This window comes from Sceloporus occidentalis, unplaced genomic scaffold, assembly GCF_023333645.1.
Source record: "Sceloporus occidentalis isolate IW3139 unplaced genomic scaffold, rSceOcc1.0.p SCAF_3, whole genome shotgun sequence".
NCBI classification, from domain to species: Eukaryota; Metazoa; Chordata; class Lepidosauria; order Squamata; family Phrynosomatidae; genus Sceloporus; species Sceloporus occidentalis.
The window spans coordinates 84,459,503-84,480,157 of NW_028316983.1; positions in this window are offsets into that span (position 1 = coordinate 84,459,503).

A 20,655-nucleotide genomic window follows, 5' to 3' on the forward strand; every position below is an offset into this window, starting at 1 on the left:
TGCAGAAATAATCCAGTTTGACACTACTTTAACTGCCATGGCTAACTATTACTGTATTCTGGGAATTGTAGTTTTTGGAGACATTTAGCCTTCTCTGTCAGAGAGCTCTGGTGCCACAACAAACTACAATTTCCAGGATTCAACAGCATTGAGCCATGGCAGTTAAAGTGGTCAGCCTGGATTATTTCTGCAGTGTGGATGCAGCCAGAGTCAGTTAAAAACACACACTTCATAATAAATTTTTAAAATCAATTAAAACCACCACATGACAGTATAAAATCATTTAAAAGACATAGAAGAGTTTTAAAAAGATCAATAAAACACCCCAATAAAAAGCTCTCCTACTTATGGATTAAAAGCCTGCTTAACTAAAAAGCACTTTGCTTGCTGGTGAAAGGAAAGCAGGGGACGGGCAGCCTAGCCTCCCTTGGAAGGGAGTTCCAGAGGTTGGGAGCAGCCACCAAGAAGGCTCTCATGTTCTCACCAAGTGGGCCTTTGATGGTGGCAGCACTGAGAGAAAGCTTTCTCCTGCAGATCTGAGGACTCTCACAGATTTGTATGTCAAAATATAGTCTTCCAGATAGTCTGGACCTAATCTGGATAGGGTCTTATAGGTCATGACTGGAAACAAACCAGTAGCCAGTGAAACTGTTTTAACAAGGCAGTTACATATTCCATATTAATGTACATTTTTTTAAAAAAAAATTTAATTATGCAACTTTGCTTCAAACTGAACTTGTATAAATATAATACAAGGAAAGGGGGAGGGGATAAAAGGGGAAAAGAGACCAGAAAGGTGAACGGATATGAATACGGACTAGACATTTAAATTACTGTAAACTGACCAGATGTCCCAAAAAATACATTGTTTTAATTAAGGTTGATGCCTGTAATGTATACCTTTATGTATAGCCAAAGCCATGACATTTTCTGACTGCTGAGCACTCTTGGAGTGTTAAGTCTTTTACCAACAGTTAAAAGCATACTTCCAATACATTTATTATTTAATGTCTGGGTCATTTAACTGGAATTTACCTTCCACGTTGCAAGAATATTATTTAAAGGAACACATGCATCTTCAAATATCATTTCATGCCTTGTTCCAACTCCCCATTCAAGAAATTTTTATCTAATAGTGCAAATGATTTTAATAACTTGTTATATTACTTAATACTTTTCCATAGGGGAAAAAAGTTGTTAGAACCTTTTAATGCCTTAGGATCTTTGTGGTCCCTTGATAAGAGAATGATATAAAACTTTAAAAAGTCTACTCCAATTGCTTTGAAAAAATGCCTTTGAAAAGTAACTAGAAAGCATTACTCATTACACTAAAAAGTTTTACAGTACAACCATTTTCATTAATCACATTATTTTTGACATGTAGCTTTGTTGCAGCTGTTACTTGTGATCCTTTATTTACAAATTCTGATACAATGTACATTCTTTTTTGTCTTTAAATTAATTTCCTTCCTGTGTTTATATGTCCAGTTCTCCAGTAACAAGTAACGATGGGACATACTTTTGCTCATTTTGCAGATGAAAACTGGGACACATGTGGCCAAGCAACATCAGTGTGGTCAAGATGGCAAAAGTCATTAATGTGGAAGAACATACAAGTTAGGCAAGGCTGCAGCAGTATGCTTTTGCCTGAGACTATTGGGAAGTGAATGAAGATTCTGCCCCTCCTTTCCTCTCTGAATTATTGGAATGCAAACTATTTTTACATTTTAAATTCAGTTTGCAGCAAATGAAGTAAGCTGAAGATGAAGGGGGAAAGTGGGAAGAGAAGAGAGAAACATATTTTAAAAGCTCTGTAAGAGTGGGACCCAAGAAGATTAACTGGCACTGTCAGTCCCAGATCAGGACAATTGGAGGGTACAGATAGTATATTATATACCATTAACATGCCATGAAATAGTTTGTGTCAGAAAGGAATTGAACAGCATTTTCTTTTTTTTTTCTTTTTTTTCTTTTTTTTTTTTAATTTTTTATTGAAAAATGATTTAATACATACAAATAAAAAGCTTTCCGTCAACTTTTTCAGTCTTGTCATATCATATAATCCCGCAATAACCTAAATAACATAAGTAATCTAACCTATACCCCCACCCTCCCCTCCCTAGACTTCTATCAGACTATGACTTCTACCGTTCATAATATAGTTCAATTTCTATCTAAAACTAGCTCTTAGTCAATCTATCTTCTCTTACATAGGATATAACTTCTGTAGTTGGACTGGAAATTACGACAAATCATTTTTATAGAGAAACTTGTTCATTATTGTTCTAGTCAGCTCCTTATCATGCATATTATATTTGTTAAAACCATCCTTCACCTTCTTTCTGTAGATAATTCAACCATGGGAACCAATCTCTATAAAACTCATCTAACATATTCTTTCCCCTCAACGTTGTTAATTTGTCCATTTCATATAATTCCGCTACTTTCAGCTTCCAGTCTTCTATTGTTGGAACTTCTTCGGATTTCCATCTTCTGGCTATCACTAGTCTTGCCGCCACCGAGGAGTATAGCATTAGTTTTGATTTCCAGAATCTTCTTTTAGTGTGTCTGTCATGTTAAGAAGGTACATTTTGGGGTCAGGTCTTATTTTCAAACCTAGCATTTTCTTTATTTCATTATGTATCTGATACCAGAAGTTGTTGATTTTAGGACAATACCACCAACAGTGTAGATATGTACCTACCTGAGTTTTGCATTTCCAACACATATTATTTTGTTTAAACATTTTTGATAGTTTGTAGGGCGTAAGATACCATCTTACCAAAGACTTGTAAATAGCTTCTTTAATTTCTACACTGGGTGATATTTTCATTTTTATTGTCCAGACCTTCTCCCAACTATCTAAATCAATCGGTTTCTTCAAATCTTTGGCCCATTTAATCATATACTCTTTAATGCCTCCCGTCTCCAGTTCCACGTTCCTGATCATATTGTATAATTTTGAAATTCTTTTATCTGAGTTTAATATGACCTTTTCTAATTGTTTATCTGACTGGCCTAGACCTATCATTTTGGTATCCATTAGAAATCTTTCTTTAAGCTGTCTGTAAGAAAACCAATCCCCCTTATATCCTTCCTTTTCTAATTCTGGTAAAGATTTCAAAGATCTATCTCCCTCTACACTCTTTGTTAGATCCTTATAAGTTGCCCATTCCCCCTGTTTTAATTTCTCTCTATTATAGAAAGCCTCATTCGGAGAAGTCCATAATGGTATCAACGGGCACCACCTTTTTTTGTACTTCATCCAAATCCTATTTAATGATTTTCTTACAATATGGTCATTAAAGTTTCTGTCAGATTTGATTTTGTCATATATTATATAACTATGTAGTCCAAATTTAAGGTCCGTTTTTTCCAAATTAAGCATTCTATTATTGTCTAATTTTATCCAATCTATCAACCATTCGAGCACCGCAGCATAGTAATACCACCTCAAATTCGGTAAAGCCAAACCCCCTTTATCGACAGTATCTTGAAGTATTTTGGCCTTGACTCTAGCTCTCTTGTTCTTCCATAAAAATTTGTTCAAATCATTTTCCCATTTTATAAAAGGTTTATCGTTCATTATTATTGGCAATGCCTGGTATAAGAAGATCATTTTAGGGATTACTGTCATCTTGATTGTGGCGATCTTCCCCATCCACGATAAATTTAGTTTCCCCCATCTTTGCAAATCTTTTTTGATCTGATCCCAAATTTTCTCATAATTATTCCTAAACAAATCCGAATTTTTTGCAGTTAGTATACATCCTAAATATTTAACTTTCTTTTCTATCTTAAAACCTGTTTTTTGCTCCAGCATCCTTTTTTCTTCCTCTGTTAGATTCAAGGCCAAAATTTTTGTTTTATCTATATTAGTTCGGTATCCTGCCACTTTTCCAAATTTCTTTAAAGCTTTCAGCACTTGATCGCAACTATCTAATGGGTTTGCTATTGTTAGAACTAAATCATCCGCAAATGCTCGTAATTTATATTCTTCCCCTTTACTTTTATATCCCTCAATTAATTGATTCGCTCGAATGTTTATCAAAAGAGGTTCCAATACCAGGAGGAACAACAGAGGTGACAATGGACATCCCTGTCTTACTCCATTGTATATTGGACAAACTTTGAATTTAACTTCATTCACTATAATCCTTGTTTCTTGTTTCCTATAAATTGCTCCAATCATACTATTGAAATCCTCCCCTAAATTCATCACTTTGATTACCTCAAACATGAATTTCCAATACACTTTATCAAAGGCCTTCTCCGCATCAATGAAATACATAGCCAATTTTTTTGCAATTTTTTTTTCATGAATTTCTACTAAGTTAATTAAATTCCTAATATTATCTTTAATCCTTCTTTTAGGTAGAAAACCGTTTTGATCTTGATGAATCCAATCTGACAGTATAAATTTTAATCTATTCGCCAAAATCGAAACAAATAATTTGTAGTCCGTATTCAAAAGTGAGATAGGCCTATAATTTTTGGGATCTAATAGGTCTTTACCCTCCTTTGGTATCAAAATCGTATTTGATTGTATCCATGTTTGAGGGATGCAACCAGATTTAACCTCATTTATCAAATTTAGTAAATGGTCTTTCAGTTGTTCCTCACAGGTTTTATAAAATTCGTTTATATATCCATCCGGGCCTGGAGCTTTATTCGATTTACTATCTGGTGGCGCAGTGGGTAAATGCCTGTACTGCAGCCATAAACTCAAAACCACAAGGTTGCGAGTTCAAGACCAGCAAAAGGGCCCAAGCTCGACTCAGGCTTGCATCCTTCCGAGGTTGCTAAAATGAGTACCCAGACTGTTGGGGGCAAATTAGCTTACTTGCTAATTAGCTTACTTGATGTTCACCGCTATGATCTTTGGAATAGCGGTATATAAATAAAACAAATTAAAAAAATTATTATTATGAATAGCTTGTGAAAGTTCCTCCAAAGTAAATGGTTTATTAAGTCCCTCCCTTTGCTCCTCTGAAATCTGATTAATTTTTAATTTTCCCAAATAGTTTGCTATTCTTACTTCATCCACTTTTGGATTTTTGTACAACTCCTTGTAGTAATCAAAGAAAATTTCTCTAATTTTTTTCTGATTTGTAATTAGTTTATCCCCTACTTTCAATCCTGTAATTGTACGTTTCGCTTTTTCTCTCTTCAGCTGAGTTGCTAATAATTTACCTGATTTGTTTGCGGATTCGAAGTATTTCTGCTTGACATATTTCAATTTCTTCTCCATTTCTTCTACCAAATGGTTCCTCATTTGATTTTGTAACATTTTTATTTCATATTGAATTTTTGAATTTTTTGGGTTCTTCCTTAATTCTTCTTCCCTTTCTTTTATTTCTTCATTTATTCTCCTCAATTTTTCTTCCCTTTTTTTTCTTTTTTCTGATGCCTTTTTTATCAACCATCCTCTAATTACTGCCTTCATTGTATCCCAAACAATTTGGATTGATGTTCCTTCTTTTAAGTTCTCTTTGAAAAATATCTCAATATTCCCTTTTAACTCTTTCACAAGCTTTTCATCTTTCAATAGTGCCGAATTCAATCCCCAATTAAATTCCTTCTTTCCCAAATTAAGATCCATTTGCACTGGACAATGATCAGACCATACTTTCGGAATTATTGTTACTTTACCTATATTTTTCGTCAAATGCAGCGAAATCAAAATTGTATCTATCCTAGACCAAGTTTTATGGGGATTTGAGAAGAAAGTGTAGTCCTTCATACTGCCGTTTTTTAATCTCCAAGCATCCCCCAATGCGTGGCAATTCATTAAATCAAAGAATTCATGAGGTAATTTGCCTCGATTTAATCTAGCTTTCTTCTCTGAAAACCTGTCCAGTACCGGGTTAATTACCCCGTTCATATCTCCTAAAAGTATTATATTTTCCTGTTCTACCTCTGATAGTTTCTCCTTTACTTTTTTATAAAATTTATTTTTATTCTCTAACAGTCCGTACAACCCCACCAACACATATTTATTCTTTCTATAGCTAATCTCCACTATCAAAAAGTGACCTTCTTTATCATTAAAGATTTCTTTCACTTCAAATTTATCTTTAATATATAATACTACCCCTTTCTTTTTTGTCTTAGCCGCAGATATAAATTCCTGTCCTAGTTTCACACATCTTAAATGTTTTTTGTCCTTCCCTTTAATCCTAGTTTTCTGGAGGCATATGACATCAAGCTTTAGTTTCTGTAGATAGTGGAAAACCTTTTTTCTTTTCTGGGGAGTGTTCAACCCCTGTACATTCCATGTTATAAATTTCAACGATTCCATCTTTCCCCAAATGTACCTTCCCCCACTAGCAGACACTCAATCTAGTTATAGGTAATAGAAACAAAAGACTGTATTTAATATTGGAATAATAAAAAAAATGAACGTGAGCACACCTTTAAAGAAGATTCTGGAAGTAAAACCTTAATCCCGGACCACTTCACCTTCTTCCTCCTCTTCTTCTCTTCTCAATCTTTCTTCTTCTGCCAACAATGATTGTAGGTCAAGATTCGTCAAAGCGGAGGCGGTCTCATCAGTTTTATCTTGATTTACCGCATCCTCTCCTCCTGTTGGAGTATTGGACTCACCAACGATTTCTTCCTCTTTCCTTTGAACTGTTGTGCGTCTTAGAAATGATCTTCCTTGTTCCGGGGAATTAATTTTCACTCTTTTTTTCTTCCACCAAAAGGTAACTCCTTCTGGAATTTCCCACCGATATGGCACACCTTCCTTTCTTAGAAAGTTAGTAAGACTATTATAGTCCCTTCTTTTTCGGAGAATACGGCCAGGAATGTCCTTCAAAACTTTCAACTCCAAATTTTTATACGTAAACGGGGATTCATTGTGTTTATTTAGAAAGAGGTCTCTCGTACGTTTTTTTACAAAACAAACTGCCACATCCCTAGCTAGGCCTCTTTGCTTAGCCACTTGGGAATTAACTCTATAAATATTATCAATTTCATCCTCAAAAAAAATTGGATCTTTCTCCAAAAATTTTGCAATCTCTGTGATTAATATTTCCTCTAATTTCTCTTCCTTATCTTCCGGTAAACCCCGAATTTTCACACACTTTTCCCTTAGCTTTTGTTCCCAGATTGCACGTTCATCAAGGTGTTCATCTCTTTTATTCAGGAGACGTCCATAATCAGATTCCAATTTTTCACTTCTAAATTCAAGTATGTCCACTCTTTGTTTTGTTTTTTGAATCTCTAATGTAAGGCTGTCGACCGTTTGTTTAATTTCCTTCAAATAAGACCTTATCTCTTGTCTTATTTCCTTCTTAAAACTGTTCATTTCCTTTGCTAAATTTGCAGAGAGACTAGCAGATAAGTTTAATGATAAATTCTCTATTTTATCTAAAATTAGTTGGTTCATATCTTGCGTATTTAATTTTTCCGTAGAATTTCTTCTTTGGCCTTGGGTCAGGGCTTGGGCTTTTTGTGTTTGGTGTCTTGTATTCATTCTTCAGTCTTCAGTACTTTCTTTCTATCTTTCACTTCTGTAATCCCTTTTTCTATTTTTCTATTAAATAATCACAAAATCCCAAGGTCAAATTATTTACAGTTATTCAGGATATCACCTCCAAGAGTGCTGTTGTTAAGTTAACAAGATCTATGATCCTTCAATCAATGATACTTTACTTAAGCCTCCCCTCTTATCCCTTAAATTAAATGTTTAGTTTCCCCTTTATTCTCCCCCTTATATATCTAAAACTCAGATTTTTCCTTCCCCCCTAACCACTTCTTATCTCTCCCAACCCCCACTTCTACATCTCAAACCTTTCAAGTCAACTCTAACCTTCCTTTGTTTCCCCCTAATTTCTTTCCCCCTCTGCTGTTAGGTTGAGGATTGTCTTTTACTTTTATTTTTAATCCTTATCCCTTCCCCTTCTCAAGTTTCCTTCCTTCAAAGCCTTTCTAATCCCTTAAAAACCGCAAATCCCTACCAATACCACTTTAAAGCTTCCCTCCTTACTATTTCTCTAGCCACCCCTCCTCAGTTTACAAAGTAGATGCAAATAAAGCGAAGATGCCAATAAAGACAAGAAAGGGAAGAAAGACAAACTATATCCAACACAGTAATTCTATAACCCCCCGTTCCAAGTCCCGTTCTTTCCTTTTTCTTAAAAGTACCTTTTTTATTTTTTGTTTTTTTAAATCTAATTTTAAATCCTAATTAGATCCTCCCCTCCTGCCTTCTGATGTTTTCCAAAAAGTCTTTCCCTAGTCACTATTTTCCTACCGAAGACCTTTCGCCTCTCCGCTTTTCACTCCTCCTTATTCTGCGTTGCCTCTCCCCTACAGTCTCTATGGTTTTCTCTTTCCAACTCGTTGGTTCTTCCGGGTTCCGGTATCCGGGTTTCTTCTTCCGTCACTTCCTTTCCTTCCCGACCGCCACTCTAGCCTCCTACTACCGTCGCTCTTTCTTCCCCGCTCGTTGGTTCTCGTTAACTCTCTCACCTCCAACACCTTTCTCCGTTCCAAGCTCCTCCTCTCGCTCGACGGCAGTCTTCCTCCTCTCTCTCTCTCCCCCTCCGCGCCTCTATCTCCAAAGATCAGTTCCAAGGTCAGTACTATATCTCCGCACTTTTCAACTTTCTTATCTTATCTTTAGCAACTCCAAGCGTCTCTCAGTTCTCCCCCTCTCCTTCCAACCGCGGGTTAGTTTAACCCCTTAGTTACACTGTTGGTCTCCGTCCAGTTGTTGCTTTATTGTTTGCGGATTTATTCCACTAAGATCTCCAGTCCTTTTTCCTCGGAGGGGTTTTAAAGGTTACACAGATAGCAACTCTAAATTTTAGCGTGGTATGAGCTGCTCTCCATCTCCTCTCATAAATAGTCAATGAACAGACCAAGCAGCCGAAAAAATATCCAAAGCCGCCAGGCAGTCCCAATATCCCTATTTACAGTCCAGACACCTTCTAAGCAATCCTAAGCGAATTTCTCCAGCAGTCCAAAAACGGAAAGTAACATAGTCCTTGTACAATATATTCCTTTCAATATGTAATCTTAAAAATGCTGGTGGGCGTCCCTGTGCGATAATCGCCACTTACTAGAGCGGGCGTGAATTGCTCTTCAGACTCCCCTTCTCAAATGGCTTCCTTCTGATTCACATAGCGAGTCAGATTTACTGCTGATTCCTCAGCTCCTGAGAGGTATGGAGTCATCCGCCGAGCCTCCTCTGATTCTTCTTTCCTTAAGATGAATTTTCCTGGTTTAAGGACCCCCTTCCACCAGAAATTCCCGCTCTATAGAGACTCCTCTGCTAGAGCAAAGCAGAGAGTGTCTCAACGGGACGCCATTCCCAGCCGAAGTCCTGAACAGCATTTTCAAAGTCGAAGGCTTTCATGGCCGGCATCCATAGTTTTTTGTGGGTTTTTCGGGCTGCGTGGCCATGTTCTAGAAGAGTTTCTTCCTGATGTTTCACCAGCATCAGTGGCTGCCATCAGAGCATTCTTTGAAGATGCCAGCCACAGATGCTGGTGAAACATCAAGGAGAAACTCTTCTAGAACATTGCCACATAGCCTGGAAAACCCCCCACACACAAAAAGCATTTTCAAAAATTGTTTTAACTTCCTGCCATATAACTCTACTGAATTTTCACTAGCTTTACAGTGGAAGTAAGTGTTAACAAGATGAGAGGCTGCCACCACCATACAGGAGATGACTGTATGGTGTACAGGAGATATATCATGAGTCTGAACTCTGGGCATATCTGTGCCCAATCCAGGTCAACATCAATGACTGGAGGAAATAGAGATATGTGCAGTATAATGATTTGAGGACACATATTCGTTACACCAAACATAACAGAAAGGAATACTGAAATTTAACATGGAATTGCTGGATTTGGAAGCAGTTTTAGTGACACTTAGTTCAGTCTTTGGATGATCAAGTTCTCCTTCCAGTTCTAATTGTCTTTTCTGATAGTGCCCTAAATACCTGAAGGCATCTCTTCTTGGATACTAAGAAAGGTGATGCCTACTTGGTACCTGGATGGGGGACTGCCAAGATATACTGGGTGCAGTAGACTATATTTCTAAGGAGAGTAATGGCAAACTACCTCTGAGTATTTCTTGCCTAAGAAACCCTTATGGAATTCATGGGGTCATCACAAGTCAACAGGCAACTTGAAAGCACATGTACACACACACCCATTTTTGATATATTTTAAATATTGGACAGTGCAGTAGTCTTCTTTATCATGTGATTATTCCTGGCCAAATTAATACAAAAAGTCTTATCCTGCACATCTCCACTTCATTTTGAGGTTCATAATGGGAGGGGGGGGGTTCTGAAAAATGAATTATGTTTGAGATTCAGAGATTCAGGTATAATTTACAAGATGACACTGCTTTGTTGGTTTTTTTTTTACTCAGCTTAACAGTAACACTGACCTGAACTAGCTGAGCCACAGTGAAAAGTAAATATGTATGTGTGGAAATAGATAATAATAGGATTCATCTTTGCTCCATTTTGAGATATGTTTTTGTTTTCCCCTTGCTGGCTCTTGCTGGGGTGGGGGAGTTTGGTCAGCAAAATGTTCAGTGTCAATGTTCAGGGCGTGGATGTTTACTGTTCATTGTCAGGTGCTTCACGTAGGTATCTAGGTCAAAAAAAAGTCACAAGACCTGCTTAATGGCATAGTCAATAATCAAAGTCTGGAAAAGTTACTTTTTTTGGATGACAATTCCAGGAATTCCCCAATCAGTCCATGCTGGTTGGGAGATTCTGGCAGCTGTAATGATTTCCAAGCTCTGTTGATAACATAGCGGCTACATGAAGATAAGGGATGCATCTACTGTACATTGTTGAAATAATGCAGACACCATTTTATCTGCCATGACTCCGTCCTACAGAATCCTGGGAAATGTAGTTTCGTGAGACATCACCATTCTGCCAAAGAAGGCAGAAGGCTAAAGATCTTATAAAACTACAAACCTCAGGATTTCATAGGATGGAGCTACAGCACTTAAAGTGGTGTCAAACAAATTATTTTGACAGCGTTGATGTACCCCAGGGACCTCCTAATATCAGATCATAGTATTTATCCATCTAGCCCAGGTGTAGGCAACCTTTTTGAGCCGGGGGCCGGGTTGCTGTCCCTCAGACAACTGGGGGGCCGAAGCCAAAAAATAAATAATTAAATAATTTTAAAAAAATTTAAATAGATAAATAAACTGGGACAAATGTAGGACAAAATTTTCAAATGGTGGACACTTTTTTTTAAAAAGTGGAGGACACGCAAAAAAAATTGCTGATTTTTAAAAAAATGTTAATATAAATGCATGTTTCTGAGGCTTCTATAGACAATTGCCTCTGCACGCGATAGGCCAAAGGCCCCGGCGTCAATCGGCGGCAGGACCGGGCTGGGGCCAGTCCCAAGGCCTCGCCGGGCCGCATCCGGCCCACGGGCCGCAGGTTGCCTACCCCTGACTAGCCTACTGTGGTTTATTCTATAACAGGCTACAGTTCTTGGAGGATTCAGATATGATCTTTCCCTTCACCTGCTGCTGCATTTTACCTGGAGATGTCAGGAACTGAACTTGGACCTTCTGCTTGGAAAACCTGGGAAATACCATTTCTCACTACCTTACAGTCCCTCCCATCCTACACTGAAATGGATGGTTAATACAAGCATGAAAAAAGGGCCCTTCTCTGAGAGATCCCCCCCCAAGAGGGAGTGAACAAACTGACAAAATGGGCACCGAGGGTTCCCACCCCTGTCCAAAACACACTGAGGCAATACTTCCTCCTGTACATAGTGTTCAGGTGGCTTTAGAAAGTGAACCAACATTTCCAGTTTCCATATGCTTTGCTGCCATATTTTGTTTGTGAGTCCCCAAACTGGCCTTTCTTCATATAAGAGGGATGAGTCACAGGCCCTGTCCGATCTAACTCTGTAACAACGTCCTGCGAGGGATACTAAGCTAATTTAGAAGGAAAGCGATAAGCCAAATAAGGGCCGGTCAGGTGAACTGATGTGAAACAAGGTTGCATATATTGGTGTCTTGGAATATTTCAAAACCCATGAAAGCTTCCCTTCTATGCTAGAAATGTATACTCATGCACATTGGATAATTGTTTGTGTTTGAAAAGCACTGTGTTTTTCTGTTACTGTGCTGATTTATGAATTATCTTACTACTGAAGTAGTAAGTTAGCAGCAAGACAATCCAGGATTGTTAGAGCAGTTTGCAAGCTGAAGCCATAATAACTCATTCATTTAGAGTGTCAATACCAGAAAGAAGAGATGGAGAAGAAATTACATATCCAGCTGTACTCATCAGTAATAAGTGGGCTGGACAGAATTTGGCAGTGCTAACATATAAATACCCCAGGTACCCTTGTGAATGGATGTGTCCCATACAACAGTTTTGTGGCTGGAATCTCAGGACTTGAGTGGATAGTTCTGTTCACATGTTCTGATTGCATGCCCTCCAATATTTCACAGATGGAAATTGAGACACATGTGGCCAAGGAACATCAGGGTGTGATCAAAATAGCACAGATTATTAACATGGAGGAATGGGCAAGCTAGCAGAAGCTGCTTTGGAGGGCTGAATACCACCACATTGCATTATTGATTAGAAAGGGGGACTGTAATGGGGGCTGAGGAAGCGTAACAAAACATTTCCTTTCCTTGTAGCAATGCTTCTTTCTCTCCTGTATATTCTCTAGCTGATGTTCAACTGCAGTTCCCAGCATCTTTAGCCACCATTACCAGTGGTGATGAATGTTGGGAGTTGTAGTCCAGCAACATCTAGCCACATGATCCCCACTCTTGCTCTCTCACACTGCAGTAATTCCCACTCTACCAATGCCATTGTAACAAAAAGGGGCAAACATCTTCCTTATTTATTTATTTATTTAGAGTATCTATATCCTGCTCTTCAGCCACTAAAGGCTGTCAGAGAGGCTTACAGTTGATTAATTTGACAGTTCCCTGTCCTCATGTTCACAATCTAAAAAGACATGACATGAAAGGAGAAGGCAATGACAGTAGGGAAGGGGATCAAGTCCAGCAGATACTGCTTCTTCTTCTCTCCCTCCAAGGCCAGAAGGGTGACATTCGGAGTGGAGGGAGGGCCATTAATCTGCCTCTGAGGCTAGCCATGGTGGAGCTGTGCTTGCCTCTTCTTCTCTTCCTTTAAGGCCAAGGTGGTAGCTGTCAAGATGAGGGAAGGGCCTTTCAGTTTCCTTTGGGGCGAAGCATGGTGGAGCCTGCTTCTCTTTCTCTTCTTCCAAGGCCAGGATGGTAGCAGTTAAGATGGAGGAAGGGCCTTTCATCCTTCACCAAAATATAACTGTCTGTCATCCAGATGTGAGGATGGTTCATTTTTCTCTCCCCAAACATGCAAATTGCTGTGCCATCACATCAGGCATGGCATCATCACCTCCTTTCTCCCATCATCTCACCCTGCTCTTTCATTGTTTCTTCAGCACCTTGGCTAACAGCAGCAGCATTTCATAAATCTGTCAGTGTGTCAGACAAACAAAAGCCCTTCTCAAAACTTCAGTGCTGCGTCAGTGGAGCAGGAGTGCTTCACCTTGCCTTAACATGGTGCCACAAACAGAAGGTTAAAAACAACAACAACAGAAACCTCCAAAACCTTACCTCCAAACACAAGGGCGTGGGAGTAAGCCCAGCCAGGATTAGCAGCATTCTGTATTCCTCAGCAGTGATTGCAACAGAATTGCAACAGGCCAGCCTGGTTGAGCCACAGCACGTACATAGGATGAATCTGTCTCCTCATCTAACTCTGAGAGAGGACATGAGGCAAGGATTCTCACAACGTGTTCCTACAAACTGATAACAACTTGGCTTCTTTCCATTGAAATATTTCCTCCTCCTCCCTGCCATGCCCAGTGTACTTCGAAGGCTTCTTGGAGATGCCTAGAATTGAGACAGAGGGTAATCTTCAAGGGTGGTGTTATCACAAGCAGCCCTAAAAGGGCTTATCATTTATTGCATTTCCTGCCTCTACTATGCACGATAAGACAGCATTGTCTAGGAGGTACATTTTTACACTTTCTATTCCGCATGAATGACACGCAAACAAGGGTGAGTCAAATGCCTTCAATAGCTCAATCCTATGGAAGTTTAAGACCTGAAGTGGCATTCTTTTGAATGAATGGGGCTTAATTAATGGCTGAATGTGCACACACTGTGCACACTTCAGCCACAGTGTGTCAGATTAAAAAAATACGCTATAGGACAAGATTGTGATGGGTCAGAGGTAGCACCACAGCAGGGGCAAATGTCCTCTCAACTGCTTTGGAGACACTATTCACCAATGCCTGAGAAACAAAGGCTATAGCAAAGTATGTTCCCAAATCAAGTTAGTTCTCTTGTGTAATGCTGGGTACTCAGATGTGTGGGGCATTGCTTTAATGGGGCAGGATATGTCAATCTCCTTTTTTGTAACTACTCAGTGCATTCTGCCTATGATCCATGCAATCAAGGTAGTTTTCCCTTAGCTGACAATATTCCAAAGTGAGATTCGAAGCAGTGGTGTCACTAGGGTGGTGTGTGTGTGTGTACCACACTGAGTGACACCCAGTTGGGCCCTCCTCTCATTGCACTACCTAGCAGCTTGCTTTCTGCGGTAGGGCGTTTCAGAACCTCTCCACTGCTCCCTGAAGATGTGATTTTTATCAATCAATTGTCTTGCTTGATTCACAGAATTTTACAGAGGCCCATTATTATAACCTTCTATTTGTAATGGTGTGTTTCCCAATCACAAATGATTATGTTTGTGCCTTCATTTTTCTTTCCATAACAACAAAAATAACAAGAAAATCTATTAGGCGAGAGGAAAAGTGGAACTGTGGGAAATGTCTTATGACTGGTAGTACTAGAAGCTATCCCTCTGCTGCTCTGCAAGCAATCACAAGATCACCCTACACTGTTATAGTGCTATGCTATTAGTCCACTTTAACTGCTATGGCTGCCTCCGGTGGAATCCTGGGATTTGCAGTTTAGGGAGGAGTATTTAGAATTCTCAGCCAGAGAGCTCTTGGGCCTCACTAAACTACAAACCCCAGAATTCCACAGGAAGTAGCTGTAGCTGTTAAAGTGGAATAATGCTGCTGTAAAACTAGTGTAATATATTTCTCTAATGCCATATCAGATTTATAAAGGTTTGACTACAGAAGGTCTCAGAGGTAAATGCTTCTCTTATGAAGTGCTTATTTCTGTACGCATGCTAAAAGATTACAAAGAAGACATCTTGTATGTAGCTGGATTTTCCACATTGGTTGACTATAGGTATACTTATCACTCCTCTTCTGCCTTTTCTTTTTCACCTCAACACTCATCTTGTTTTCACTATCTGGAGTGGATGTCTTCTATCACTTCAGGATCAAAGTACATGGGACACTAAGTAAGTCACTAGAAGCTGAATCTCCTTCACCCAATTCTTTTTCCTGAAAATACCTCCCTCTGAGATTAACTGTAATTCCCACAGTAGCTGGAGGGGAAACAGGTTTTCCAAGCTTTTCAGACACAGAGAACCCCGTGATAAGCTTTCTTTAGGGCTACCATAAATCGGAAATGATCTGAAGGCACACTATAACAACATCAGCAACAACAACACACATCACATTTCCCTGCATTTTGGGATTTTTCTTGGTAATATTGCTATAGGGAAGGAATAGATGCTCTCATTCATTCATTCATTCATTCATCCATCCATGTAGTGCATTTATACCCCACCGTTCAGCCAAAATACATGCATCTTACAAAATGTTAATTTGATAGTTCCCTGCCTACAGTTCCCAGCAGCCCCAGCCAGCATGGCCAATGCCAAGGAATGCTGAGAGTTGCAGTTTGACAGCATGGCTGCACAATTCCCAACCCTGCTCTAGGAATGTTCTGGTTGAAGGCCTGTACTTCACAATTACATATGACACCCCTAAGTGGAGCCTTGAGGCAAAAGACAGGAGAAGTGGAGGCTGGATGGCCATCTGTCGGGGATGCTTTGATTTGGATTTCCTGCATGGCAGGGGGTTGGACTGGATGGCCCTTGTGGTCTCTTCCAACTTTATGATTCTATGATTATATGTTTGTTTCTTCTGGATTGCTTATTTACTTGGCTTTGTGAGAATGATAAAAAGTTATTAATGTTATTAAAAGGAAGATTAAACACATGGCAACATAACACCTAAAGAAGTCATTTCCAATAAGCACTGAACTGTCAGTTTCCTCAGAAGCCACAAAGTCACTTGAATAAACCTGAAGAGCAGGGGAGCAGAAAACAATAACCCAAGTGGCACCAGCTTGGTAATACCAGCAATAGATTTTTTTTACTCACACAGGGTGAGGTACCATAGGATTACATCTTAGAAAATTGCAATTTTAGGGGTGGGGGGTGTCAGTCCAAAAATAACTTTTCCAAGATCAGGACAGAGAATTCTTAGATCAATGGGTATAGGAGTATAGTCTAAAGCTGTTGTCTGGTAGCAAAGAACCAAAGTGCATTGCACAGAATTAATGGCAGGAAAATAAGCAGGACTTTGATTTATTTCTTCCCAGAATCTCCTCACTGGCCCTTGTCCCCAGAAATCTCTCTCTGTCCATTGTTCATAGAAAGCTGTTGTTGAGCAAGAACTGGTCTGACTCAGCATACCAGTCTTTAGTTCTTGGGTTGAGTGTGCTGCATCCTAGTGTGCCTTACCAGCACTTTGAAAGCTCATGCTGATGTTCGGCCTTCTGTACTGCTAGTGAAAGGAACTGAACCCTTCATAAGGAAAAACATAGCAGTTCAACTTGAAACTATGGCCTACACAACAGTGGTGTCTGGTGGCTCTCATGTCAGTAGACTGTTGAATCCACTACATGTTTTTTGAAGATCTGTCTAAGATGTGAGACCTATTTTGAGCATCTTTGGTTAGAAGTGTAGTGGATTTACTGCCCCAGTGACATGAGTGCAACCAATCACCACTTCTGCATGCTTACAGCTGTGCCACAGGGTAGCAGCTGAGCCAGGCATCCATCATTAAATGTGAAGGTACTTGTCCCATTGAAGGGACATCATTAGGACCAATGAAAAACAATTTGGGTGGGGGGATGGACTTACTAAGGGCACCTGGAATACTGCGTCCAGTTCTGGGCATCACAGTTCAAAAAGGATGTTGACAAGCTGGGGCATGTACAGAGGAGCATAGCTAAAATGGTGAAGAATCTGGAAATGATGACCTAAGAAGAGCAACTTAGGGAGCTGCGTATGCTTAGCCTGGAGGGGAAAAAAGGTTAAGAGGTGATATGATAGCCCTGTTTAAATATTTAATGGAGCAAGCTTGTTTTTTGCTGCTCCACAGACTAGAACATGGAGCAATGGATGCAAACTACAGGAAAAGATATCCCACCTATATTAGGAAGAACTTCCTGACAGTAAGAGCTGTTTGACAGTGGAACACACTCCCTTGGAGCATGGTGGAGTCTCCTTCTTTGGTGACCTTTAAATAGAGGCTGGATGGTCATCTGTCAGGGGTGCTTTGGTTGTGGACTCCTGTATGGCAGGGCATGGGACTGGATGGCCCTTGTGGTCTCCTTCAACTTTATGATTCTAGAACTGTTGGACTATAGGGAATTGCCATAGTTTTACTTCATTATTTTATCACCAAATTGTATTGAGGGGTGGTAAAATTTGTTCAGGCAGAACATGCTGGAAAGCAAAGCATGTTGGAGAATACAACTGTGTGTGCCTCAAAGCTGTCTTTGTGCTAACCTGTTTCTCTCAGGTTTAGTGAAGGATGTTGACCTTTCAGCAGTGTGGAAACAAAATTCAGATACATATCCAGGAGATTATCGCACTGTGTTCTGAGAACGTTCCTATCATCACGTGATGAGAACGTTCCTGGAACAGATATTACTGCATTAGTAAACTAGAACGTGATCAGAACGTGATCAGAACTGCATTTTACCGCACAGCGATTCCTGAAACCGTTCCGAGAACATATTCCACCAAGGCCGCCTCCGTCTCCTGATTGGCTGAAAGAATGACAGGCAGGGAGGCAGTGAAGCAGGCAGGCGAGCGACTGCAGTGAGGGAAGGGGTGTGTGTGAGAGAGAGAGGGGGGAAAGGAGGAGGGAGGGAAGGGAGGGAAGAAGGAGGGATCGGGAGGAAGGCAGGGAGAAAGAGAAATGGGGAGAGATGAGCCTTGCAAGTTACATCCCAAACCTCCTTTGCAAGGCTGGGAAGAAGGAGGAGCTCCATGCAGGTCTCTTCAAGCTGAAGAAAAGCAAGTTGCCAGGGAGGGGACTGGGCCAAGGGCAGAGCCCCGGCAGCCATAGCAGCTCTTTAAACCGGTTAGAAAAGAAGAGTCCTCTGCTGTCATCCCAATTCCCCATTTTGGCTGCTTGTCAGCCTTTTGCCTCCTGTGTGTGTGCGCATGTAATGTGTGCCTTCATAGAATCATAGAATCATAGAGTTGGAAGAGACCACAAGGGCCATCCAGTCCAACCCCATTCTGCCATGCAGGAAATCACAATCAAAGCATCCCCAACAGATGGCCATCCAGCCTCTGCTTAAAGACCTCCAAGGAAGGAGACTCCACTACACTCTGAGGAAACAGTGTGTTCCACTGTCGAACAGCCCTTACTCTCAGGAAGTTCCTCCTAATATTGAAGTGGGATCTCTTTTCCTGGAGCTTGCATCCATTGCTCCGGGTCCTAGTCTCTGGAGCAGCAGAAAACAAGCTTGCTCCCTCATCAATGTGACATCCCTTCAAATATTTAAACAGGGCTATCATATCACCTCTTAATCTTCTCTTCTCCAGGCTAAACATCCCCAGCTCCTTAAGTCGTTCCTTGTAGGGCATGGTTTCCAGACCTTTCACCATTTTAGTTGCCCTCCTTTGGACACGCTCCTTTTTGAATTGTGGTGCCCAGAACTGGACACAATATTCCAGGTGGGGCCTGTGAGCTTCCCTCCCCGCTTTAATTCTTGTCTGGCTCTTTGCTATGGAATTCTGGGAGTTGTTTGCTTGCTTTTGTGTGTTGCTCCAAACAGAGGAGCTTTTGTGGGTTCCTTCCTGGAGGGAAGGAGGAGAAGGTCCTGGGCATCCCTGCCATCCTTGCCTCCTGCAGGCTGCCAGCACAGGAGCCCCGCTGGACATGACACTAGAGGCCCCTGCAGAAGCAGCCAGACCCTCTCCCTCTTGCTCTCTTCTCTGGCCCCCCTGTTTCCCTCTCTCTTTCTCTCTCTTTCCCTTCTTTCCTCTTCTCTCACTTGTCCCAACTTTCCTCCCTTCCCTCCCTCCTTCTTTCCCCCCTCACACACACACACCTTCCCTCACTGCAGTCGCTCGCCTGCCTGCCTCCCTCCCTGCCTGTCATTCTTTCAGCCAATCAGGAGACGGAGGAATGCGAGAACGGATTTGAGAACAGATAAGAATATCGCACACACCTCTGTTGGAACGTTCTCATCCCGTTCCAGCTCTCTGGGAACACATTCATATCTGTACCCTCCTGGAACACATTTGGAACACATTTAAGCGTTCTGAGAACCCGATTGGAACACATACGTGCGGTATACTCAAATGCGTTCCGTTCTCATCACGTGATGAGAATGGTCTCAGAACGCAGTGCGATAATCTCCCTAGTCTCATTCTGTGCACAGAATGGAGAGGGTGCCACCATCTTATTCTTTGCCTCACACAACAAAATGTCTCACGCCAGCCCTATTCCTCTCTCTTCCCACACCCTGACACTCCATTTCTTTTTCTATATTTGCCTAAAGCTAAATTTCCAAATGGTGGTTCAAAAACTGTTCTAAGCAAATAAGAGGAAGCTGGGGAAATCTGCTTGTTTAGGAAATGATGGATTCTTTGTCACTCCCAAGTAGTCCACTGGAAAAGGGCTGCAGAGGAATCTGGCAAACTTGGCAGCATCAGTCACCCACAGACTGGATTTCTTCCAAGGGCTGCCTGTAACTTCCTGTTGTTGGAATGAGAAGAATCAAATGAATATTGTGTTGGTGGTGTACCTTACAGCATCAAGAGGAATGTCAAAAATGTCAGTGTTAAAGAAAATGTGTTGGTGTGGTTGGCTTGAGGGCTACTAAACATTTATCTTACTGCTCTTTCTATCCAAGATACTATAGAATGCTACTATCTGGATGTAATACAACAAAAGCTGAAACAAAAAAAATGAAAGGCAATCAAGACTACTTGGATTAGAGTTGTTTAGTCCAGGAAACAGCTTACACTCTACATTTTTGGCCCAGACCAGTTGTTAAAAATCCTCAGGGAAGGCCAGTTCCACACCGAATGCATAAATGCTTAAATTGGTTTAAAAATCCTCACTTTTTGCTCTGGATTTTGCAGGAGCATCTGGAGCACTCCATAGTGACACCATACTGTTTACATACATGTCCTGCTGTGTCACCTGGCATCAACACTGCTGGTGTGAGTTGCTCTTCCTGAGGTCTCAATGAGGTGCCCAGTGGTATACTGGGTGCCTCATTTCTGACCTCAGAGGGAGCAACTTACACCAGCCATTGGTGGTACAGCAGGATGCATGTGTAGACAGCTGCCTGGCATTGCTATGGAGTGCAAAGGTAATGGAATGCAAATGGGACTGTTCTGGGGCCAGAATATTCCAGGAGCAGCCGAAGAAATCTGGCCTGTGTAGA